Here is a 24,207-nt window from a genome sequence, read left to right on the forward strand (position 1 = left end):
GCTTCTAGCCACAATTCCAGCCCAAGCCAGCAGCACTAGTGGGGGTGACAGGTCAGATTTTCCTCTCCTTTCTAGTAAATCACTTTTGCTCTGCTGGGGAGGGGCAGGACATGACATGCTAAAGCCACCCTGAAGTGGAAAAAATACTCTAATTCCTAAATGGACAAAATAGTGGATATTGACACAACTGCAACCCCAGGACCCCTGGAAAGCCCCAGGAAGGGGGAATGGGGGACTCCAGAGCTGTGTGTGCCCCAGGCAGGGTGCCAGCCCTGCAGAGATGTGCTTCCCTCTCCAAACCCACCTGTCAGTGTGCATCTCCTGTGCTGAGAGATTAATGCTGCCCTTCCCCTGGGCAAGCAGCTTCTCCTGAAATGACCATGGTGTTGCCATCAGGTTTTGGGGCTGCTCTTTCCAGCTCTTCCCCCCACATGCAGAAAAGAGGAGCTGAAGGAAACACCTCTGGCTGCAGTGAATAGGTAATGGCTTTCATGCTTTCCTCTGCTGCCCTTCCCAGCCCACTGTTGTGGGGATTTCTGGGATTTCCTGAGCAGCTGCTGCATGCTACACACCTTTAGGAGCTCCAGCTCTGACTCCTCCACACCCTTTCCCCTTCAGCAGAATTCACACAAAAGCAGGGGATAATAAAAAAATGAACAGCTATAAAAGCCAGCCTGGTGCTCACTTGGATGGAGTGGCTCTGCTCTCAGCTGCCTTTGAAAATCTGGTGTAACCCCAGTGTCCTGGAGGCACTTTTGGGGTGAGATGGGCAATTGGAGTATTCAGACAATAAATACCCAGTCCCTCCTGAGTTTACTGGAATGGTTTCTTAAAAACACTGTGGATGATTTTATTAATTTGGAGCCTTTTCTAAAAATAACTTATTATCTTTTTAAGAATCTATGTGCTGTACTCCTTTTAGTTTTCTTTCTTTTTTTTCTTTCTCTCTCTCTTTTTTTTTTTTTTTTTTAAATAGCTTTTTCCTAAACAAATGTTAGGATCCAGGTGCTTTCTGCCATCTGCATACAGAGCCAGGTTGAATCAGCCCTGGCTTGTTCTGTTCTTGGTAGCTGCTGCTCCTCTGACACCTCTTAGATCACACTGACAAGGAAAACTTTTATTCCTCAGCCTGTAATTCCTGTCTCTGTGTGTGGGACAAGCTCACACACCTTGTAAGTATTTCACTTCAGCTCAGAACTCATCTCCTCATTACCCAGATATAATTACATCTGACAAAAGTATTGAATGCACCAAAGCACAAAGAAAAAAGACAGAGGAATTAAACTGATTCAGGTCTCTCACACCTAAACATTATGCCCCCATAAAGAGCTCAAGGAGGAAGAGGATGAATAATTGTTGAAGGATTCCAGGGTATGGTCTCTCATGGCACCTGAAGATTCAGACAATTATGGAAACCACAAAGAAAAATCAATCTCAGTACTAAGATGAGAGCACAGAGATGTTTGTTTGTTTGTTTGTTTGTTTGTTTGTTTGTTTGTTTTTCCTTTCTAACAGGAAAGCAGAGATCCTGATATGTAACTTAACATTTAACTTTGCATTACAGGTGGGTTTTCACAGGCACACAGGGACAGCCTGGCAGCTGCCATGAAGCCTATTGCTAAAAGAATAAACAAGCAGGAAATAATTTGAGAAGAACTGATAACAGTAACAACAGCACTTCTGGAAACAGAGTCAGATGAGGGGTGCATGGCTGATGCCCTCGCTGCAGTGATGAGCTGCTGTGCTCAGGGGTGCAGGTGGGGCTGGTGATGGAATGTGGGTCACCCAGGTGCTGCTGGTCTCTGGGGATGCTTTGGAGCCCCTGTGTGCCTGCTGGCCTCTGCTCCTGGGCAGCAGCCTGCCTCAGCAGGCCTTCCATAAACTCAGCAGCAGCTTTATGTGCTGCTGAAACTCGTGAAAAGGTCGTGGTGAGAGGACAGCGCGATTTTCTCGTAACAGCTTTGGGAAAGGAGGGCAGGAGAGGCTGTGCATCGCTGGCTGAAAGCTGCTTTCCTTGTCTCCCCTCCTGTTTTCTTTTAATTACAAAAAGGGGAGGAAGAAACAACTGAGGGATCTTCCTGTAACAAACGGAGGAAAAGAGAAAGTAAACACTTAGAGGAGTGCCAAAAAAAATTACCTGGGAAATTCCAAAAGGAAAGTATTTTGTTTAAAAATTTCAATTAAGGTTGCTAAGTAACAACAGTGTATCTACTTATCAGCTCATTTACAAAATCCAAGCACTGAAAAACCAAGACATTAATAGTGGTGCAGATCATAAATCTTATGCTGCCGACATAATAAGTGTACATGCATTATTCTTATCAAGTACAAAGAAAGTAAATACATATTTCATCACAACAAGCTTAATGCTGACCTCTAAATAAATAGCTGTCTTTCATTAGCAATCTCAAAATAAAACATAAAGCAAACCCTATTAAAAAGAACCATAAAAATTATGTATGTAGACACTAATGACACATATTGATCAGCTTCACGTGCAAAGCCATACGCATGCATAATTCTGCCACAAATCAACATGGTTATGTGATTTTTTTTTTCCTCAAACCAGACATTCCATAATATACTCAAGGAAACATAATTATCAAGGATTAACTAAAAGTCAGCTGTCACTTTGATAGATATATATGTTTTATACAAACACTCTTGTAAGCCTCAGTACTCACGGTATCTCTTAAGAGCACTTTACCATTGAGCTTACCAGGAGTATGATTTGAAGGTCAGAGTTAGGGCTGCTGGGCTCTGAGGACCTTCTGCAGTGCTGTGTTTTATGCCTCATAAAGCTCTGTCTCTCTGCTTGGTGCTAATTAGGAGAATCCCTTGTAATCAGTGGCACCACTCCAATTTCCATTAGCTACATTTTGGGCTCCAAGGGCTGTTCCTTCCACGGTTGCCCCATTTCAGTCGAGCACTTCTCCATATGGCAGCCCTTCTGCAGGTGCTTGTGTCTGAGTGTTGGGATGGATCACACGGAGGGATGTGCTCGCCATGCCTCAAAACCCCAACTCCAAGGTGCTTTGTCAAGCACTCTGTGTTTTTCAGGAATTTTGGCTGTTTCCAGGGGACAGACACTGAGCCTCCAGCCAGGTCCATGTCAGCAGGTGTTGGATCCTCTGTGGGGCTGAAGCAGCAAAGAGGGAATGGTGAGGGCAAGGGCTGAAGGGGAGCAGCACGGCAGCCTCGATGGACCAGGCTGATCCCCAGGGCAATTGGGGTTTGAGCAGATGACATGAATTTGTCACAGGTTTTTAATCAGCATGTCAGGGCTCCAGGCCCCAGCCTTCCATAACCAGCATCTCCCAGCCAAGCCTTCCCACGTCACATCCATGGACTGAGACTTTCTGCTGGATGAACAATTGATTTTGACTCCTTGTAGGTAGCATTTGCTCTGCAGTTATTGCCATAATATATCAAATCCTTTTTTTTCAGAAACTCACACTAAGTGCACCGAGGATCATATTGTGACTGAAAGAAACTTCTGAAAACTCACGGATAATAGTTAAATCCATTCATCTTTGAACACTTTAAAAACTGATCAGACCTCTTTCTTAAAGCCCTGAAGTGCTTTTAACTCCCACTGAAGCCAATCAGAGCCCTTTGAAAGCAGTGAATGGCAGAACTAGCCCCTGAAACATGTTAGCCCAGCTACTGAGAGTGGAAGCAGAAAATAGGTTACCCCTCCCAGCACAAAAATGCAGATGTGAATTAACGCCACACATGTAATGACATTTAAAAGCTACATTCAGTAAATCTTATTCAGAGTAAAGAAGAAATATGAAAGAAATCCATCAACATTAATTTAACTCAGACAAATAACTATTACTCAATGTAAGCCAAATTGCAAACTGCAAGGACTCATGTATCAGTATATTTTAATGATCATTCTACCCCCAAAAATGTTTAGACAAAAAATGGATAAAGTAGTCCTTTCATTCAATGGCTCATTTACAAAAAGAGAAAAAAATAAAAAAGAAAAAGAGCAAAACTGTGCTGAAATTTGAATTAAAGTGTTCATTTTGAAGTAATGAAGAACTATAAAAAATCTCTCAGGTTCTTAACTCCCCTCCTCTTGGGAGAAAAAGAAGGGAAGAGAAGTTTGTGTGACTGTTCGTGTCGTGCAGAAAGCAAAGCTTTTTCAAAGCCTTTCAGCTCTGCTGATGAGGAAAAAAAGTTTTTCTTTGAAACTAGTTACATTGCTTCCCTTCCCTGTTTTCCCCTCCCATATTTCTTGGATGGAGCAAGGGGTGGTGAGAGGGAGAATATGTCTGTGTGGGCAGAGAACCACCAGGAAGGGACTTCCCTTCAAAATTCCTCTTGTACCTTACAGTAAGCTCAGAAGGGATAGAAAACTGGGAGAAAGTGGGGAAACCCCCCAGGCTTCTTGCCCAGTAGTACTGATTCACGTTTTGGCTGCCTCCTCTTCCCAATAATCCACTTCATTTTCCCCTCTGTAAAAAAGGAAAGCCTGGGCTCAGACCTGGAGAAATGATGATGATGAGACCAACGTTAGTTTCTTTAGATTAATGTTGAGCAAGGAATTAGCAATTAAAATGCTGATTGCCACCATGTCCAGTCCTTTTCCTTAACTAGCTGTTGGACAGTGATGTGCAGTGATAGGAAAAAAAGTATTTTAAGGCACAGGTAGGGGAAAAAGTGTGTGTTTAAGATTTCTACATTAAAAGTGGAGGAAATAACGTGCAGCTAAGGATAGCATATACTGGGTGCTATGCATATGTCAAAGATATTTTTTTAATAAAAAAAATAAGCAAAATAAGGATATTTCAAACTTAATCACTTTATAGACTATAATCAGTTTGTATTAATCTGTCTAAACATGTCAGTGATGACAGCACTTCCCTGTAGCCAGATAATAAATCAGGGTCTAAGAAGCAAAGAAATTCAGAGGCTTTTTATTTCATATGCTTTTATGCTGGAAGAAGTAATTTATGTCCATTTAGATTCACTTGGATATATTTAGTCTTGAGTCTGAATTTATCTTTAAAATCTATATGTTCGGGATACAGATTAAAAAAATGCTTTACACCTGCTGATACCTGCCTGTGCGTCTGTGCCACTTGCACTGTTTATTTTAGGAAAACAAGAGGGTTTTTTTTTTTTCTTTTCTTTTTTGATCCCTTCAAGAGGGTGCAGAACTAATTTTTAGCTCATTATGGAGGTAATCTTGCCTTGCTTATTTGACTTGGGCTGTTTCCATCACATCTGCTTTGGTGCAGAGGCGCTGGGCGCTCCGTGGATGGAAGCAACTCTGCATGTGGTTACATTCACATGTTGTTCACTTAATGAAAGCATGGCAATTGGCCCGTGTTTGAAACACATCTGAACCACAGAGAGCTGCTCCACGCTGCTGCTATCCAGGAACCTCGAGAGGAGGGACATGGCATTGTCTGTGCTTCCTTGAGGGAGCTCAGCTAAAAATATCAGGGGAAAAAGAGTGCACGTGCTTTCCTGAAAACCAAGAATGCACAAGGAAGTTCTGGATCAGGTGCTAAGAGGTGTTCTTAAATAGAGATGGAGGAAAGGTTCTAGCTAATGCTTTTAATTTGCTTTGTACTGAGTGTTTTCACCCATTGGCTCTCGATGCTCTGCACAGAAATCCAGCTTTTGCCAGGCTTGGGGGCAGAAGTGGATGGACTTGTTTCCAGTCCTTTGAGTCTAAACCTGAATCCCCAACTCACCTATGTGGCTCCCTCCTTCCCTCAGTGAAAGCACTGCCAGAACAGGAGCTTCCCCTTCCACAGAGCAGATCACCTGGAACATGCTCTGGTGCTTTTCTCCCTCTCTTTAGAAACATTTTCAAATGTGTATGATTTAAACTGGCAGATAAAAAAAAAACCAAACAACCTTCTCAAAGAATTTTCTTTTCCTGTGAAAACCACAGAAAAAATTCAGATTTTAAATATTGTTGCCCAAAAGCAAATATGTCATTTTGTTCACTGTATTTTTTAAAATTGTTTCCATAATTTCAATTAATCTGTTTAGTCAGTGAAGTGGGGAAGGAGGCAAGAAGGTTCTGATGTGGAACAAGAGCTATGAAAGACAAAGTTAACTATTAAAGTCTTATGATAATTTGCTGGTGAGTGTGACCATACAGGACTGTTCTTCCCCCCATGGGCAGTGCCAAGGTTGGAGCTGGCCTTTCCCAAATCCACACACATTCCTTGTTGCATACAAACCCCATTGTGTGCTGTTTGCTAATGTAAAGATATTTGTACTCCCCAAATCACAGCAGAAATAAACTGATCTATTCTGAAGCCAACCCAGACCCAAAGGCTTCTTTATGTATTTATTCACAAGCTGCTGTTTTATTGCAGGGCATGTGTCAGCCAGCAATTCATTCCTTTCTGTTCCAGGGATTTCATGCTATGGGAAGTGATGGGGCTTTGTGAATAAGGCAGCAGAGAAAGCCAAATGCTCGGGGCTCCCAGGAGAGGCAGAGGGACATGGCAGGGAGAGGAGCATGCCAAGGGGGATGAAGAGGCACAAAGCATCTCAGGGCCCAAGCTGTTTGCATCACTGCTTGGAGTGCCACCTCATCAGCAGGTAATGCAACCACTGGGATTGCTTCACCAGCTGCATCACCACCAGGAACTGCTGAGGTCAGTGGGCGTTCAGGTGGAGATGCCCTGAGTCAGAGGAGACATCAGCTGATGGAGCAGATCAAGAGGCTAGCTGTGATTTTATTTCTTCTTCTTCTTCTTCTTCTTTTTTTTTTTTTTTTTTTTTTTTTTTTTTTCTTTTCCCAATATAATAGAGATTAATCTCCTGAACTCCAGCCTGGCAAGATGAAGGTGCTCTTGTACCACACTGCTCTGAGAACCAAAACCACTCACACACACACACACACACATACAAAGTGCTGTCACTTTGTATTCATATAACACATCAGAATTTCTTTTTTTGTCACTTTCAGAGCAGCTCTGCTAGCAGATACATATTTCCAGAAGGATTTGAATGCACAGAGCAGGTTTTGGTCTTCAGCAGGGTCCAGGAGCTGCTTTCCTTGGGAAGCCCCATCTGGGCTGTGCACTGTCAGCACTCACACAACCAACCCTGAGATATTCCAAAATCTGCACCAGGAGAGACTGTGGCTGCACGAGACTGTGTGGGTAGGTGTGTTTGAGAGAGATAATTATTGGGTAAGGCAAGAAAACATTTACCTACTGCTGAAAAGTGTTCTCTGAAGACAAGAAGGATCCCTATCCTTTAGCCTTTTAATTGATTTTAATTATTCAAAGCTCTTTCTCTCCTTGCTCAAATAGCAGTGTGATACAATATTGTTGCAAGTGTCTTGGTGCCTTTTGAGATACTTAAATATGAATAGCTGGGAAGCTGGTGCCTGCTCTCCCTCTCAAGCACACAGCCAAATCTTGCTGTGCAAGGCAGAGCCCACTGCACAAGAGCCAGATTATTCTAACAGCACTCTTCCTTTCATGGGGATTCATTTAAGTGGATTCCACACAATACTCTAAAAATGTTATGAGAGATGATTCTAATAAGGCAGAAGCCACTATGGCATTTAAGGGGAATTTAATCTTATTCTCCTACCACATGAAAAGGAGAGAAGTGCTGACATTTCAGCCCACTACTGGCCTGCTTCACAAACATTTCAAACTGTGCTTTTCTATTATTCAGCTGTGTATTCCACTTACACACATGTGTAGATTGCATCAAACCCCTTTTTGTCCCTTGTGATCCCCAGCTCACCTCCCTGCTCTTTGGAAAACAGAGACACAGTCTGGTCACAGTCCTCACAAGCAGGAATGGCTCTGGTTTGAGGAGCAGGGGTGTGCTGAGGCCTGGCAGTGGTGTCACAGCAGGAAGGGGCAGCACACTGCATTGCTCTCAGGCAATCCCCACAGCCAGGAGTGTCCAGTGTGTGCTGGCACATGGGGAGCGATGCTGCAGCGTGCAGTGGCTATTGCTGTGATTCACTGCTGGGCAGGCACGGCTCTTTAGTCTCCACCAGAGTGGGAGGAACACTCTGAGTTGGTGCTGCTGCTCCTCTCAGCTGCTCTGGGTTTGGCTATCCTGTCAGAGCCCTCTGTGGGAACCTGCCCTTGTTCCTAAGACATACTGGGGCACTCATGTGTCTCATGTACTGGCTTGTGATACCATGAGCACAGAGGTGAATGGAGGAGAATCATCACTGGCAGCTAAGGGGTGCTGCTGAAACATTTAGGCTTGTGTTCACACACAAGTTCACTGGGAGTGTTTGCAAAAGAGGGAGGCCCTATTCACCCCAACAGCAGTGGAAGAAGGCTGGTTGGAAGTGCAGGGCTGCCCAGGTGCACGGGGTGTGGCTGTGCTGAGCCTTCTCCCTCCACTAAGGCTGAGCAATCCCTCCACACGGGCTGGTTTTCTACAGAGGAATTCCCATCCCAGCCTTCCACACCGTGCTTGGACCTCCTGCCCTGTGTCACACCACTGCTCTGAGCCACACAGCCCCAGGGCAAGGCTTGAAGCATCAGAGGGCTCCACTGGGTTTGCTCTTCCCACTGCCTCTCCCACTCCCTGTTGCACAACCAGCCCTCCTCTTCCCGAGGCATATCCCTGCCATTATGCAGGAGTTGGCTTCCCGGGGCAGCCTTCATCCCTGTGATTGAGCTGATTTACCCAACCCTGTTCCTACCCCTCCCTCTGATAATGTTAGCCTGTCTATTGCATATGCCAGATACAAAGTTACAGAGGTGATTATCCTTCCAGCCATCCTCTGGAGGGGCTGTTTTTCCAGTGCTGGGTTACTGGTGGGCTTGGCAGGGCTGGGTTAATGCCTGGACTCGATGACCTTAGAGGGCTTTTCCATCTTAAATGATTCTGTGATTCTACAGCAGATCTCTAACTGGTTCATTATTCAGCCAGAAGGTGCATATACAAAGGAGTTTGTGGGATGTTGGATATAGGGGCCATTTTTCACAGAGGTTTGTATAGTGTCCACCAGAAAATGCTTTATTTTCGTTTGTATCTTTAGGCACTACCGATGGTGCCAAAGAGATCAGCTGTACAAGTGTTAGATTTTGTTCTTTCTGTGCTGATGATGCTGTTGGGTGGGATGGGAACACTCCATGTTTGGCTTGGGGATGCCCCAAATGACTTTACCAAGTGACCAGGAGCTCAGGGAAGGGGGTACAACCCCCTGGTTCACCATTCCTGCTTATTCTGATCCAGCAACCAGTTGTAAAGTAGTCCCAGTATAAAAGGAAAGGGAAAAATCCCAGCTAGGAGCCCCAGATTTCAGTCTTGGCTCAGACAACTTTCTTTTCATCCTTATGCAAATCAGACAACTCCTGCTTATTTCATCATGAAGTGGGAGGCAGGGTAAGGCTGACGTAGTCTACAGTACCTCCCAGGAGTATTAGGAAGGTTAATTAGTTAATGTTTCCAAAGTGTGATTATACAAGTGCCAAACAAAACTAACAAGAGGAAAAAATGACACAACAAAGAAAATAAACAAACATAAAGCCAAATTAAACATAGTTAAGGGAGGTAACTATATGATATTAAATATGAAATTGTGGAATAAAAATAGAGATGGATGTAACTCATGTGAACTACAGAATACTGAGTGCAAAACTTTTTTGCTGGCTGCACTGTATGACCAGACAGACTGATGCTTAAAAGAGAGATTTTAGTTAAGTTTTAGGCTTCTGTGACAGTGATTTATTTTAATGATACACAGTACTTCACTTTACATTTGTGATTTCAAGACCTCTCTAAGTTTATGTAAATTCTAGCTGCTAGGGCACAAGATAAAATCATGGCTCTTACTTACTTTTATAGTGTCACATAAATGTGAAAAATTGAAGAGTTGCTCCAGGCCAGCATGCTACATTTTGACACTGAGAGAATCTGTATCCTACATACTCTGCTCTGATCAGGGAATATCTGTGTGAGCATGTACAGAGGAAGGAACAGAAAGCAAAGGACAAAGCAGCTTCACATTGTTGAGGACCCAGGAGCAGGGCTCACTCATTCCCAAGCTGTTTCACTATGTGGAGCAGCAGGTAAACAGGGAAAAAAAAACTTAGCAGTCCTTTAAACATAAGAAATATTCTCAGTGGGATCCAAACAAGATCAGAATATTTCTCATGAGTCTGTCAGTTGGCAAACTCAGAATCGATCCTCTCTCCATGCAATCCTCAGGCTGAGATGGGGCTAGCTTGGAGTGAAATTGCATGGTGGAAACATGCCTGGCTCTGCGATTTTGCCTGGTTCTGTAATCAAATTTCACAATAATGAAAACTGTAAGGCAAGAAATTGAGGAAATATCATTGAGGAAAAAGAAACCCACGAAATAAATATGTGCTGAATAAATCTGTGCTGAATAACTTGGGAGAAACAGGAATAGTGGCTAGCACAGCACGTCTGCCTTCTCAGCTGATCACTGAATCACGGGCTGACTTTGAGCACATCTCTTAAATCTTGCTTAGCTTTGGTTTTCTCCTCCAGGAAAGAGAGAGAACAAAGGATGTGAGTGCCAGGCTTGCTCTGAGCAGTCAGTGCTGGGCTGGGGGTGAAGGAGGTGCATTCCTGGGGGGGCTCTTTCAGCACACCCAGGGCAGCCCCACATTCTGGCTGACTGACCCTCAGGGCTGGTGACACAGGATGGCAGCGAGGACATCCCCATGTGCACCCTGGGTGCCTCTGGGCACTGGGAGCTGCTGGCCCCTTGCTCCTGCCACCCTGTGCTGTTCCTGCTGATGCCTTAGGTTCTGAGTTTTCTGTTCTGCTTGGGTATGCTTTTCCGTTGTGCTTAAGGTGATGAAGACAAAATACTCCAATTTCAGCTATGGACTGAAGGACAGTTTATTCAAACTAATAAGAATAAACAATGTGAAAAGAGGAGGGTGGGCCAGCAAGCAAGCAGGGAGGACGAAACCTTACAATTTGAGGCTATTAATCGGATGGTTGACTCCTGTATGCAAATAGACTAAAGTCCATAAAGATGTGAGATCGTGTGACCGAGCTCTCTTTTCCTTCCATCCTGGAGCCATCCAGGCAGGGGCCACACTGTGGCACTGGTACTCCCAGGGTGTGGCTTTGAAGGCCTCAATAAATACCCATTAATTCCCCTGAACTCGGTGTGATCCCTGTTCCAGCTCCTCCAGGCATCACTGCTGTGGAGCCCCAGGCCAGCTCTGCACGTGCAGAGGAGCTGGGAAGGCCCTGCATGGCAGGAGCTGGGTGTTTCTGCTCCTGCCATCATGCAGGGCACTGCTGCTGGCTGTGTGGCACTGTGTGTGCCAGGCTCAGCTGCACACCATGGTCTGCACTGGGACCAGTGCCACTGCAGAGCTGGAACCACTTGGGCTTCCACCCAAAATCCTTGCCACCATGGCTGCAAACTCCAAGGAATGTGTCGAGCTGTGTCAGCCTCACCAAGCTGCAGCCCTGCAAACTGCTGAGGATACTGGTGCACTTTTCACTTGCAGCAGTTCCTCCCCTGCAATGGGGATGTGGCAGCCCCTGGGTGAGTCTCTGCCTTTGCTCAGGGTCAGGGGACAGGTATTACTGGTTATCTGTGTGCCACACAAACTAGGAGTTAGGATGACATAAAGTGAGAGCTCTGGACCCAGATGAGGCCAATCTGTCTGGTAGCACAGGGAATCTTTCAGACAGTCCTGCTCAGATGTATTCCATGTGCACTGAAATCTAGTGCCCCTGCTCTATGATGTCCACTGTCCTCCAAAGGGAAATTTCCTCCAGTTGTTTTTTATTGCCTGGAAGCGACATTTATACCAACACACACTTACCCTTTTCATGCTGTACTTCAATTAACATGTTTTTCCTCTTCCAATCCATGAACTTCCAGTGCATCAAGTTGAAGGCATTTAGTTCATTCTACAACCCATAAAAGCTGTTCTTAATGTTTTTTTTCAACCTGAGCACTCCTGTAGATGCCATTCCAAGGCCTCTATGTGATAGAAGCCAAGGAAATTGCAGGGCAGGCCAGGTTAAAATAGGTTCTACTGAGTTAATTTTGGTTAAGCACACTTCTGAATTTGGCCCATCTCTTTTCTCTAATATACATATCTTATGTACCTGGTAGCAACACTCAAAGTACCCAGCAAAGGAGGAGAGAGGAAGGGGAAAGAAAATGTGATTATGAAACATCAGAGTAGATCTGATCATGTCAAATTCCTCTGGAGAAAAAGACAGAGAAAAAAAAATTACCAGCACGTACTGCTTGAAGTCAATAAATGAAATTTACCCAATTCAGCAGAGGCATCAGGGAAATCACTCTTGATTTGTCTTTGATAGGTTGACAAAATCTCTGTTAAAGTTGTTTTAATGCGTTTGTAACTAGGCTTCCAAATACATTGAACCCAGGCCAGATCTCAGCTTAATAGGACCAGCCCTCCACGTCAATCAAATTTGTAGCTGGTGAGAAAAATGAACTTTTTTTTGTGCCCCTTGTTCTCAAGTTGGGCAAAGAGCCCAAAAGTGTCTGAGGTTTTACTTTGCCAAGCTTCTGAAAGAAAATTTACTTACAGGAATGAAAATGCCTCATGGCGGTCTGTAGCACAATGAAACAAGTCAGGCCAAAAACTGCCCCCAGACATTTCCTTGTGGCGTCTGCTGGAGTCAGCAGTGCCATCCTGTAGGTGAGCTGAGGGCAGAATTTAGCTGGTTGATAATGGAATTAGGCATTATGAAATGAAGGTATGTTCTGCTCTCCGTGTCGGCAACATTAATGAATTAATTCTCTGCTTAATTAATATACAAAGCCACAGAGTGCTGTTGGCAAATTAACTGTCATCAAGACACGTTGCTCCAAGGGTGATTGGGTATTTCTTTTTTCTTCACCCTGCTTGTGTCAGGGGCAGAGATCACATTAGGTGCTGAGTCATGGAGTTATAATGGGACCTACTGGGACCTGAGCTCTTTGGAAAAAGCTGCTCGTGTCCTCTGGATGCAGGAGACAAAGGTGGGAGCTCCATCCAATGAGAGGCACTGCAGAAGCATTTCTCCCTCTTTTTAATCCTGCATTGACAGTCACCACCCCCTCACCCACACTTGCTTTATAGTTGAGAAACGAGAGTATTTATATTAAAAAAACCTAAATATATTAGAACTCAGTGCCATAGCTGTAAAGAAGAGCTGAAAATCTAGGTGCAGTGACATTATGTGAATCTGAGTCTGACTTTCCCCCAAATCTGGTCAGAATTTTAAAAAGGGGTCTAGATTTCACAGCAAAGAAGAATCCTGACTGCTTGCTGGTTTAACATAACTGATATTTCTCATCTCAGTAAAAGTGAAATGCATACTTGGACTTTCTTGAATTGCTTGAACTTCTGAACAGACTGACAATGAGTAGAAAACCAGGAAATCAGGGAGCTGTGCCATTCAAATTCACCTCAGGAGTGAGCTGAGGACTCAGTCTGATCACACTTCTAGTTGTGAGTTCAGAGTATACCACAGCTTCAAGTAAGATCCCAGCTTTTGAGTACATTTCTACAGACATCACATGGAAACTGAAAACTTTGGTCAAAAATGAGCTCTGTGCACTTGAAAGGCTGTGTGAATCATTCCTGCAAAGAGCTGCACATTCATGAACCAAAGCTGAAACTGGCAGGGTGCAGAGGGCTGGTTACTCACTGCACCCAGAGCTCAGTACCCAGTCCAAGCCTCACTGAATCCTCTGGGAGCTTTCTCTGCATTCCTCTAGGAGCTGGGCAAATGTTTGAATGACAACTAGCCCAGGATCTCATTTCCATGCATGGTACAGATGAGGGCACTCAGGAGAGGAGACAGTTGTTTACAGGGAATGCTGCATCTCAGAGCAAGAAGACATGATCACAGAAAAAAAAAATACTGCACCAAATGTTTTGCAAATCTGATTCTCTATCTATCTATCTATCTATCTATCTATCTATCTATCTATCTATCTATCTATATCTATCTATCTATCTATCTATCTATCTATCTATCTATCTATCTATCTATCTATCTAAATACACAGTTATTCTGTGAAAAAAAATAGAATTAAAAGCTCTGTCTTGCTCCTTGCACAAGAGGCTCCTTTGCTGTGATGAAAAACATCTGCCAGCATTTAGAGCAGACTCCAGTGTGCATTTGCACTGTGCTCTCTCCCCCAAATGCACGGGGACATGGAGTGGAGGAACTTGGTTTGGTGACTGGGGGAGGGATTTCTAGAGGGAAAACAGGGTGGTGGGAGCTCAGGGAGAGCTTTGATCCGTTGCCCACTGTGCCTATGGCCTGATACCTCTGTTAGAGCCATGAGTGATCAATGACAGAGCCTCCCCACCTTTCCTAATTTATCTCCAAGGACTTTCTCCATTCCACATGCAAAATAAAGACTATTCTCTTTCACAGCAAATCTTCAGATAAAACAGTCTACTGTCCTTTAAGAAGGGTCCTGTATTTCACAGAACAGTGAAGCTGAAGTTGATTAGAAGCTTAGCAGGAAAAGCAGAGTCACAAACAGATGGACCTTAAACTAACTGGTATCTTTGTATTGACTTCAGCGAGCTCTGGGCAGCACCAAATTATAAAGATATGATTTTTGATACCTCTTTGGCATTTTAACATGGGATGAGTGACTGACTACAAGAGAAATGAATGAACTAAAAAAAAAAAAAAATCCTGCATAAACCAAAAATAATTGACAGCTAATGAAGTATTTCCAGTGAATGAAAATACAAATTATATCAGGGCTATGTAAGCTGCTACAACTGAAATGCCTGTCTGCCCTCATTACTTGTCTCCCCACTTTGACAGCAGTTATCACTTAAAAAGATGTGCTCCAGGTCACAGCTGCTATCAGCAGGACACTCTTTAGCCATACCTGCTTAACAGGCCACCAAAACTGTAAGGGATTTGCTATAAGGTTGGTGATGTGAGTTTTTAAAATTTAATCATAATTGTTTTTCTGTATCAGTGTCTTAGTTGTGCAGAACTGTAGCTTTTGCATTTCAAATCATGGCAAAAGTCTATTGCTAGCATGCAAAAATAAAAATAATCTTGGTAATCAGAAGCTTATCAAAAGACAGACACTGACTGTGCATTTGTTTCACGTGCTGAGACAATAGACATTGTGTTTTAGAGCTGCACCACTTTAAATGTAACATCTGCTGGTGTACCTGGCTGAGCTGTGCTTCTGCATCACATCCCTGCTGCTTCCCTCCTGCCCTGGGCTTGCAGCAGGGACCTGTGGACTCCTGGAAAAGGAGAAAGGACCCATGTGGTTCCACAGCCAGGATTAAGAGCCCACCTTGGGCAGGGTTTGACCCTTTGTTTGAAGTGGTTGGAGGCATGGGAGCTGTTTTAGCTCACAGCTTCTCACCAGGGGCAAAGAAGCAGAGAAGAGAGAGATAGAAGCATTTGGGTGGTTGATAAGTGTAGAAGATGGTTCTCTACAAGTGTGGTCTGTTTTGGAAAAGCTCAGTGTAGGCATCTGTAGGATCCCAGTGAAGAAGAAAGAGGAGATGAAGGTGAAAGAAATGGACAGCAAGAAACCATTTTTAAAATCTTGAACAAAAGGTTCCCTATGAAAAGCCAGAAGCTTTTACTTTTTTTGTATTTTCTTAAAAAATAGATAGTTAGGAATCAGGCAAAAAAAAAAAAAAAAAAAAAAGTGTTGTGGATCACTCAGCCACAAGGTACCATCGATTCCTACCTTCAGTGCACACTGATGTCAAAGCCAGTTTGTCAATCCACCACTATTGACACACTCACTTTGAGAGACAAATGAAAAAAGCCCAGTGAAACCTCCCAATCTTCTGCTTGTCTGGGCTATTAGCAGCTCCAGAGCTAATGATGGGTGAACCTCCTAAGGTCTGAGATGTCAGTGGGAGTTACATGTTTGGATCAAAGACATGATATGACCCAGATAAACTTAAGACAGAAAGGTAGATCAAAATGTGGGTCAGGCAGTCCTTAGTGTTTCTTTAAAGATGATAGAGGAATGGTTTTTAACACTTCCGAGGAGTTTTGTTGATGTTCTTATGTGCGCTCTTTGTTTAAAAAAATAAATACATTTTTCATGCCTTCAAAATTCCAAGCTGCAGAAAATTTCCTCTTGTGATGAGAAGCATTCAAAACAAAAACATGTGGCCTGATTTGTCTTTTATAGAAATCAAAGGCTGTATTCTAAAGAGACTTCCTTTACCACACAAATGCAGCAGATGTTTTTTAAGATTACAGCTGCACAAGCAATCTACAGTTTGAATCTCAGAAGCATTTAAAGTTTTTTTTTAGAGGAAGAGTTTTTGTGTTATACTGTGATAAACTGCAAGTGAGTGTGAAAGGGATTGTCTAAGACAGGTAATTAAGGTGACAGTGTTCAGTAAATTTGGCCAGTATTGTTTTCATTCAGGAAAATAAAGTTAAAAATGATCACACCATCCCAGCCTAGTGTGTTAATTAAAGCACATTTTCAATGCCAAAGGTGAAGAGATTAGATCTATGGTAAAAGCAGCCCAACAAAACAATACCAAAGTGTGTATTTGCATAGGTACTGTTAATAGGATGTTGTTGATGTTGTTGATGATGTTGTTTCCACTGTTGCTATCCCAGTGAAGCCCTCTGTGTCACAGGAGCCAGGGCTGGGCTGGGGATGTGGCTGATCCTGTGGAGATGCATAAAGAGCATTTTTCAGGGTGCTCTAAGTTGCTTGGTCAAGCAGAAATGTCAGGGCTTCATCCTGCTGTCTTATCCAAAATGTTCTTTTCCCTGGCTGTGAAAGTTCCTGGACAATTCCTGGACTGAGCTGAGTGACCATCTCAGGGGCTGTGAACCCTGCTCACCAGTGCTCACTCTGTTCTGACAGACTTAAAAAATTGGCTCTTGAAGTAGTCTGAAATGGGAAATGAGGATATAAACCATGTGTGCAGCCTTTTTATTGGATCTAAAGAGAACTGGCCACTGTATATCCGAGTGAGATTACTGAAAATAAATAAATAAATAGATAAATAAATAAATAAATAAATAAAATGTAAATGAATGAATGAACAAAATAGCAAATTTAAATAAATAAATAAACAAATAAATATACAAATAAATGATAAATAAATAAACAGGCATGAAAAGACGAGGACTGAAAAGACAGATCATGCAAAGGGGAAGCCCAAAGAGACTGTGTGTGTTTCAACATGCAGAACTCTGCAGCAATCAGCTGCATGGGCTGTTGCTGGGTGGTAACACTGAGCAAATCCAGCCAGGGAGCATGAACCCTGCCGTGCTCACTGCTGCGTGTGCCTGGGGCACAGGGACAGTCCTGGCTGTTTGTTTTAACATCACCATCAACTCCATCCTCAATAGAAAAAAAACTGCTTGGTCACTAGCAGGGGAGGTGGGGAACACCAGACTTTGAGAGACTTTAAGCCAGAATTAGATATCACAGCTTCTGCTCTCTCAGTGAATATGAGAGTATTGCTGGCAGGAAAAAACCACTCTGTCATTCCAGGATGGCTCTCCCATCACAGAAACCTTTTATCGATTTCTGTGAACCATTAACCCACTCTTTCCAGGAATTCAGTGCTGGATGTTGCTGTGGGTTAGCTCTGATGAGAGCTGGTGAGGGAGATACGGGGCAGTCCCTTGCTCAGGGCTCAGAGCAGGGTGAGCTCAGAGCTCAGGGTGAGCCAGCACTTCAGGTGGAGCATCCACCTCCTGTGCTGGGCTCTGTGATCACCTCTGTGTGCCTTGGCAAGCTCTTCCTCATCCTCTGCGAAGCCACCCCAACATATTTTTACTTTTTTAAAGAAGCTTAGAGATGTGGTGTTACTTTCCTATTTAGGAAGAGTTAATCACAACCTATTTACTGGACAAGAGGAATGCAGCAAGGAGAAGAGGGAGGGGTGCATGAGGGAAGGCTAGTGCAGCCTTTAAACCTGTTTTTTGGTGACAAGCCACCCATGTTGTCTGGCGGAAGTGTAACTTTAGTGTTCTGCTTCCCTCAGTGTTGGGCAATCCATCCTGAACACACTGCAAACGTGTTCTTGGCTGTGCTTGCACTCTCACTGGTTTCTCTGATCCTTGTGGTTATATATTAATGGTATCTTCTCTGCACAGATGAGTCTCTGTTTGTTTGTTTGTTTGTTTTTGGGCAGGATAACAGCAGATTAATCTGCAAACCAGGGGCAGGTTTCCCTGTGCAGGGTGTCAGGCCCAGGGAGGAAGGGAGAAGTGGAGGGCAGGGGCAGGGAACAAAGGGCACTGTCACTTCCCCATCAGTGCCAGCACTTCTGACATTTGCTCTGGAGCAGCTGTGTGACTGCCCTGTGTCCTCTCCTCAGCAGCAGGGTTCTAACCCAGCTCTAAAAATATAGGGAACACATTTTATCAAAATGAGGAAACTTCTTGTGTTGGAAGCATATGTGAAAACACAAGATGGTTTTTTGCAACAACAAAAAAAAGCATTAGTAGCACAACTTTCTGTGTGTACTGATGCTCTGGGAGGGTGTGCTTCAGAGAAAAAAGATTGGGATTAATTAAACTTTTTTTTTTTTTTTTTTCAATTTTTCCCCCTGCAAGGTTGGAAGTTTTGTCACTTCTGAAATGATAAAATTTATGAAACTGCCAAGTGGTGGCAGATACCACCCAGGAGAAATTGTACATTACCCTGATGGTTGCTCCAGAGTAAAAGGGGGCACAGTTTTGGGAGTGTCAAGAGCAGTGCTAATTTTTACAAGCTCCAGCATTCTAATTGCAATGCATCACTACCAGTACATGATCCTCCATTAGATGCTTTTTCTCTGAAGATTGGAGAGGACCACCATTATGATAATGAAATTTCCAGCTACTGGGTAACATTGTCCTAAATTCTGGTTTCAGTTATACCAATTAGAATAATTTCACCTTCTAGAAATATTGACACATCCATATTTTCCACTGGTTGCAGGACAGAGCATAATTAATTTATTAAGACTGGGCCAAGATGATGGGGTTTCTTGTCTGCCTTTGAGCCAATAACAGCTGCTCCTTCTTCCAGGACTTGGTTTTCTTGCTGCTCTCATTCACTTATATGAGGTTATAAGCTGTGGCCCTGAATCATGAGCAAATACCTAAAAATGAGCCATGGCCCCATCCAAAGGCTATCACACACCTTGCTAGTGGATCATTGCTCCTACACTGTTAAACTTGGGAGGAAGGTTTGTCATGATGCTGGCAGAGCTGAACTGTCTGGAGCTGACATCTCACTAAGAGACATCTCCATTAACTCAGGCCAGCAAGAGTCCCTGCCCTATTTAATTCAGGCTTCCTCACTCTTTAAATGAGATATTTACTGGAAAACTGTACAGCACTGCTTGCAGGATGCTGAGTGCAGAGAAACAGGGCAAGAGAGAAAATGAAAATGTGAAAAGAGGCTGAAAGACTGTTGGTGGTGGTGATCAGGGGGTGGTTAAGAGTAAAAAGCAAAATCCTTTGTATCATCTGCACTTTCCCCACCAATCTCTACAGACACGATATCAGAATGTGTCCAAAATAAATAGAAATTATCTAGTCGAGTAAATCCTGAGAGAAAGCAGGATTTAGAAAGTTAATAATGTTCATGTTAAACATCTGACCTATTGCTTTTCCCCTGGTGAGCAAAAAAAGCCTCAGGATGCTGATGATAAGGCTGAGAAATAGAGTTATAATTTCAGTGAGAGTGGAAACAATTTTGACCCTGGTGGCTTCTTTAAAGTAAATCTCAGTGGTACCAGAAAAGACCAGCAAGGATTGCTGGAGATGGGTGATAGATTTCCTTGGGTTTTTTCCAGATTTCTGCCTCATTCTTTCATGCAAGAACCAGCCCTAACAATGAGCAAGAAGAGCCAGGGTATTTCCCACCTAAATTTAAATATTTTGTTGAGGTGCTTAAGATCTGCTGGTTTTTCCAGCCTCCTATTTTAGTCAGTAGAGAGACCAGCCTTGGAAAATGCAATTCACCTGGGACAGTTTATTTTTCTCCATTGACCAGAGAAAGGATCCAGACTGCTGATGTCACTAAACCAGGTAAAATGAGTCTGTATCAAAATGAGCAGCAACAGCCCAAAAGTTGGAACTTTTGTGAGGAAAATATTTTAAAAGTATGTAAAAATTCATTACAAATTCTGCTTGTATTCTCAACTACTTCTATTAGTTTCCCAGGAATACTGCAGCAAATTATTTTAATGAAGGGGAAGTCATGGGAACATCTGGGGTTTTTATTTAAAGCAGGAGAATTCTATATGGCTTGAAAGAAAGACTGAATAATTTTCTAGAGATAAAGCTTTGTCAAATGTACTCATACATCAAAGTATGGGGGGAAAGAACTGCCTGAAACCTCTGGTTTGTGCTGTTCAAGGACGTGGAATGAGTGAACTATTATCTCTTCTGGCTTGAAAGCCTATTAACTGAAATCAAATTCTGAATTCTCACCTGCAAATCTAATAATTCAGAAATCTAAAACTCTTCTAATCAATAAGCCAAAAAAACAAAACCACTCTATCATCAACAGGATCTTCCACAGACAATAACATAGATTACAAATAATTGTTATGAAGTGTTGAAGAAATTCCTTTTTTCACCTGCAGCGAGTGATTTGAACAGCATCATAATCTGAGAGCAATTTATGAAACAGATAAAACAGTAAAATTCATTGATCAGTTTATGTACTTTGCATTGTCAGAGATTGGCAAGAAGCTCCAAAAGCTCCAGCTCCCAGCTCTGCACAGGGGTCAGGAATGTTTTCTGACCACTGCTGACTGGAGAGGGTTAACAGGAACTTTGCAGCTGATGGCAGCCTGACCTTCCCTGGGGGACTGATTGCCTTGGAAAGAGGAGGATGACAAAACCTTGCAGCATGTCTCTCCTGGGGCTGTGTTTGGGTCATGCCTTGAGAGAGGGAAGGGCAGCAGCTCTGTGCTGGCTGTGCAGTCAGCCCTGCTGTGCACCAGGGATCCTGGAACAACAAACCCCAAAGAGGAATCAGTTATCAGGCACTGCTCAAAAACCTCGTGTGCACCTCCTGTGCCAGCAGCCCAGCTTTGTGTTCCATGTGTGCAAGGCCTTGTGGGGGGCAGCAAGTCAGTGGCAGGTCTCTGTTTGAGTATTCATGCTGAGGACATTGTATAGCACAAGCCTACACGTTGCTCTTCAATTAATTTTCCATTTACATGCCCCTGCACCTGACACATTCTGTTTGCATTGGGAATTAATATTTGCAAGACTAATGGAACCATCTTGGGCATCAAGGAAGAGAAAAAAAAAGATGAAAAAGAGGGGAGAGAGACCCCAGGGGAGGTGGAAAAATAGATAGAGTATGTAGTCCTTGAAGAACTTTTTGTATTTTCAGTAAAAGCAAGTGTTGTGTTCAGCAGCCATTTCAATTAATTTATGTTGGGCTGGTGACTATATATGGCTTATCTATAGAATTAGATGATCCCTTCAGAGTTACTTAAAAAGAATAAAACACTCAGGCAAATTAAAAAAAAATATAATATTTTACTAAAATCCCATTAAACCGTCACACCCTCTTCTTTCTGCAATTCCTCTGGCACTGCTCCTTTGGCAGAGTATTTGAGCCTGATGCTGCAACAAGAGACATTAGTTTTCAGCTGAGGACCCTGTCTTTATTATGCTCAGCTTCTGTACCATTCAGATCCAACTGATACTTATCCAGATTGTGACTGGGAACCTAATTTTGCATATGCATCAACTCTTACTGTGCATGATAGTGGCTAAGTTTGGTCCCTGCCATGTGCAGCATTTGACTCAAATCAATGTGATTCTCCAAAGAAATTTGTTTGCCTGGATACTAAGTTCAAGGTGCTGTGGTTCTACCTCACCAGGTAAATAAAATGCACTCAGGAATAAGCACCAAGGGCAGCAGGTGGACAGCATAAATACAAGTAAACTCATTTATACTCTCAAAAAGTGGGAGCTTCATCTGCACTGCTCCTTGGCCATGCTGAGATCACAATCCATTCAGGGAAAGAAGGAGCTGGAACAGGCCAAATTCATGCCAGAGAACAGCTTAGCAGTTTACTGTATAAACAGTTTTGTTCTATTCCTGGGAATGTTTCCAGACACGTTTGAATTTACTAATTTAAATGTAGCCTTGAAGTCCCAATGCTTGCAATACCACTCCAACATTTCCCTTGTGTGCAAAGGGAGAGGTCACGTGGACAAATCATAACCACATCACTTTAATAAAACAGACAGTAGAAAGCAGGCAATTATAGAAAGCAAAACTTACTTAACAGGATGGGAACTGGAACCCTTTTACAGAATTGGTTTACATTTTCTGCATAGCAATGCAGTGTGTTCTTACTGGAGAGGATTACAGTCTCTCCTAGTTAGGAGTGGTAGTGAAAAGCAGATATTCACCTCTGAAGTGTTACCTGAAATCATGTTGTTAGACTTTATTTTAATAAACAACATTCCTAGATCCATGATGAGTCATAAAAAGCCATTATTAATATCAGGAAGTAATTCAGAATAAAATAAGCCCTCTGGACCAATATATATTCATAGGGTGGAGGCAAATGTTTGATCAACTCCAGGGGAAGAAGCAAGAGAGAAGGGTGAAAAGGAAGAAGAATCTTAATGTGAGAGAAATCAAGCAAGGCTGGAATTTAACTTAGGACCTTGATTTTCATGATTCTCTCAGTTTCAACTTCTAATTTCCTAATTTTTCATACCTTTCTGATGCAGCAAATATTTGCATTTTCTTTGTCAATCTGAAGAGTCCGGATGAAAATGCCAGTGTTAGACATTGTGGTGTAGCTTTTCACAGGCATCTTCCATTTTTGCAGAAAAGTCTAGATGCAAATATTTGTAGTCTGTGGAAGTAGTTTGGCAACCTAATTTATAAGCATTAATGGATAATTGTTAGTAATTAAATGTTTGATTACCCAACTGGGCCCACAGATCAGGTTGCTAGATTTCCATCTGCTAATAGCTGTGTGCACAGGGGATCCCAGAACTGGAAATGGGAGTGAAGGCTGGATTTACAAGATGCAAAACTGAAAGTTCATGAAAACATGAAGAGCTAGAAAATATGAAGCTTTATCTCTGTGTTCTGATTGTACTTCTCTGCATTCAGGACTGCAGTGTAGATGTCTGCAAGGTTTAAATATAACCCAGTGTATTAGAGATCAATGAATTAGATTGGTGTGTAATTGGAATTCCCTCTCTGTTTTTGTAGGCTGCAGGTAGGAACAGGTCACTTCTGCTCATTTGTGCTACATAGCCTTCCCACATCTAAATTTGCAGGTCTTGAAAATAAGAACCCTCTCTGGATCTCTCTCCATTTCTCTGGTAGATAAAGCTTTTCACCCTTGGAGACTTGTAGAGATCAAAGAGGGTGCAAACCTTTCCAGATGGGCAGCACTGTGGTCATGACCTCAAAGGAGTGCCCAGCTTTCTATCCAGAGAAATCTGAAACTCTTCTTACTGATGATGGAAGATCATTCCTTTCCTTCATAATGATCATAAGCAGAATGACATGTACGAAGACCTGATGGATCTGGCAGGGATAAAAGATTTCTTGTTCCTGGTTCTCTTGCTGCCCTCAGCTCATAGATTGCCTTTGCCCATTCTGGGAGACCTGTACAGGAGATAAGGAGCCCAGAATTAAGTCAGCTTTGAATGGATTTCTTTGTCTACAGACATGGATATGATGCAATGATTTCCTGACCAATATTTTGGCCTTTCTCAAGGGTTTAAACAACTGTCCTGCACAGCCATGGATTCAGAACATACCATTTTTAAAAAGTTTGTCTCACTTTGTGTGTATTTGCTCTATGCCTCAGCTGAGTTCCCCTCACTGACAGCTGTCTTGCTGAAATACAGAACCAGAAATATGAATAACACACTCTCCTTGTGGACAGCACCAATTAATACTTGCATGTAAGTGCCCTGGTTGCAGTGAGATCCCATACAAAATAGATGACTCCCTGCAGAGGCAGCAGCTCTCTAATATGACCATCCTGAAAGGGGGTTCTTTTTAGATGGTGAGAAGATTCTTGAAGTCTGAAGGGAAAGCAAGATTCCCATCCCTGGCAGCATGGGAGCAGCACAACCACTCTACATCAATAAGTAATCTGATCATGAGAAGCAAAGGTTAATGACTAATCTGTTTACCTGAGCTTCATTAATCAAAGATTTACTAGAAGTCAGAATCCTATCACTGCTCAGGCACAGACAGCTTTGCTTCCAGGTTGAAAAAGACAACTCTGC

The sequence above is a fragment of the Oenanthe melanoleuca genome, chromosome 20, assembly GCF_029582105.1.
Source record: "Oenanthe melanoleuca isolate GR-GAL-2019-014 chromosome 20, OMel1.0, whole genome shotgun sequence".
NCBI lineage: Eukaryota > Metazoa > Chordata > Aves > Passeriformes > Muscicapidae > Oenanthe > Oenanthe melanoleuca.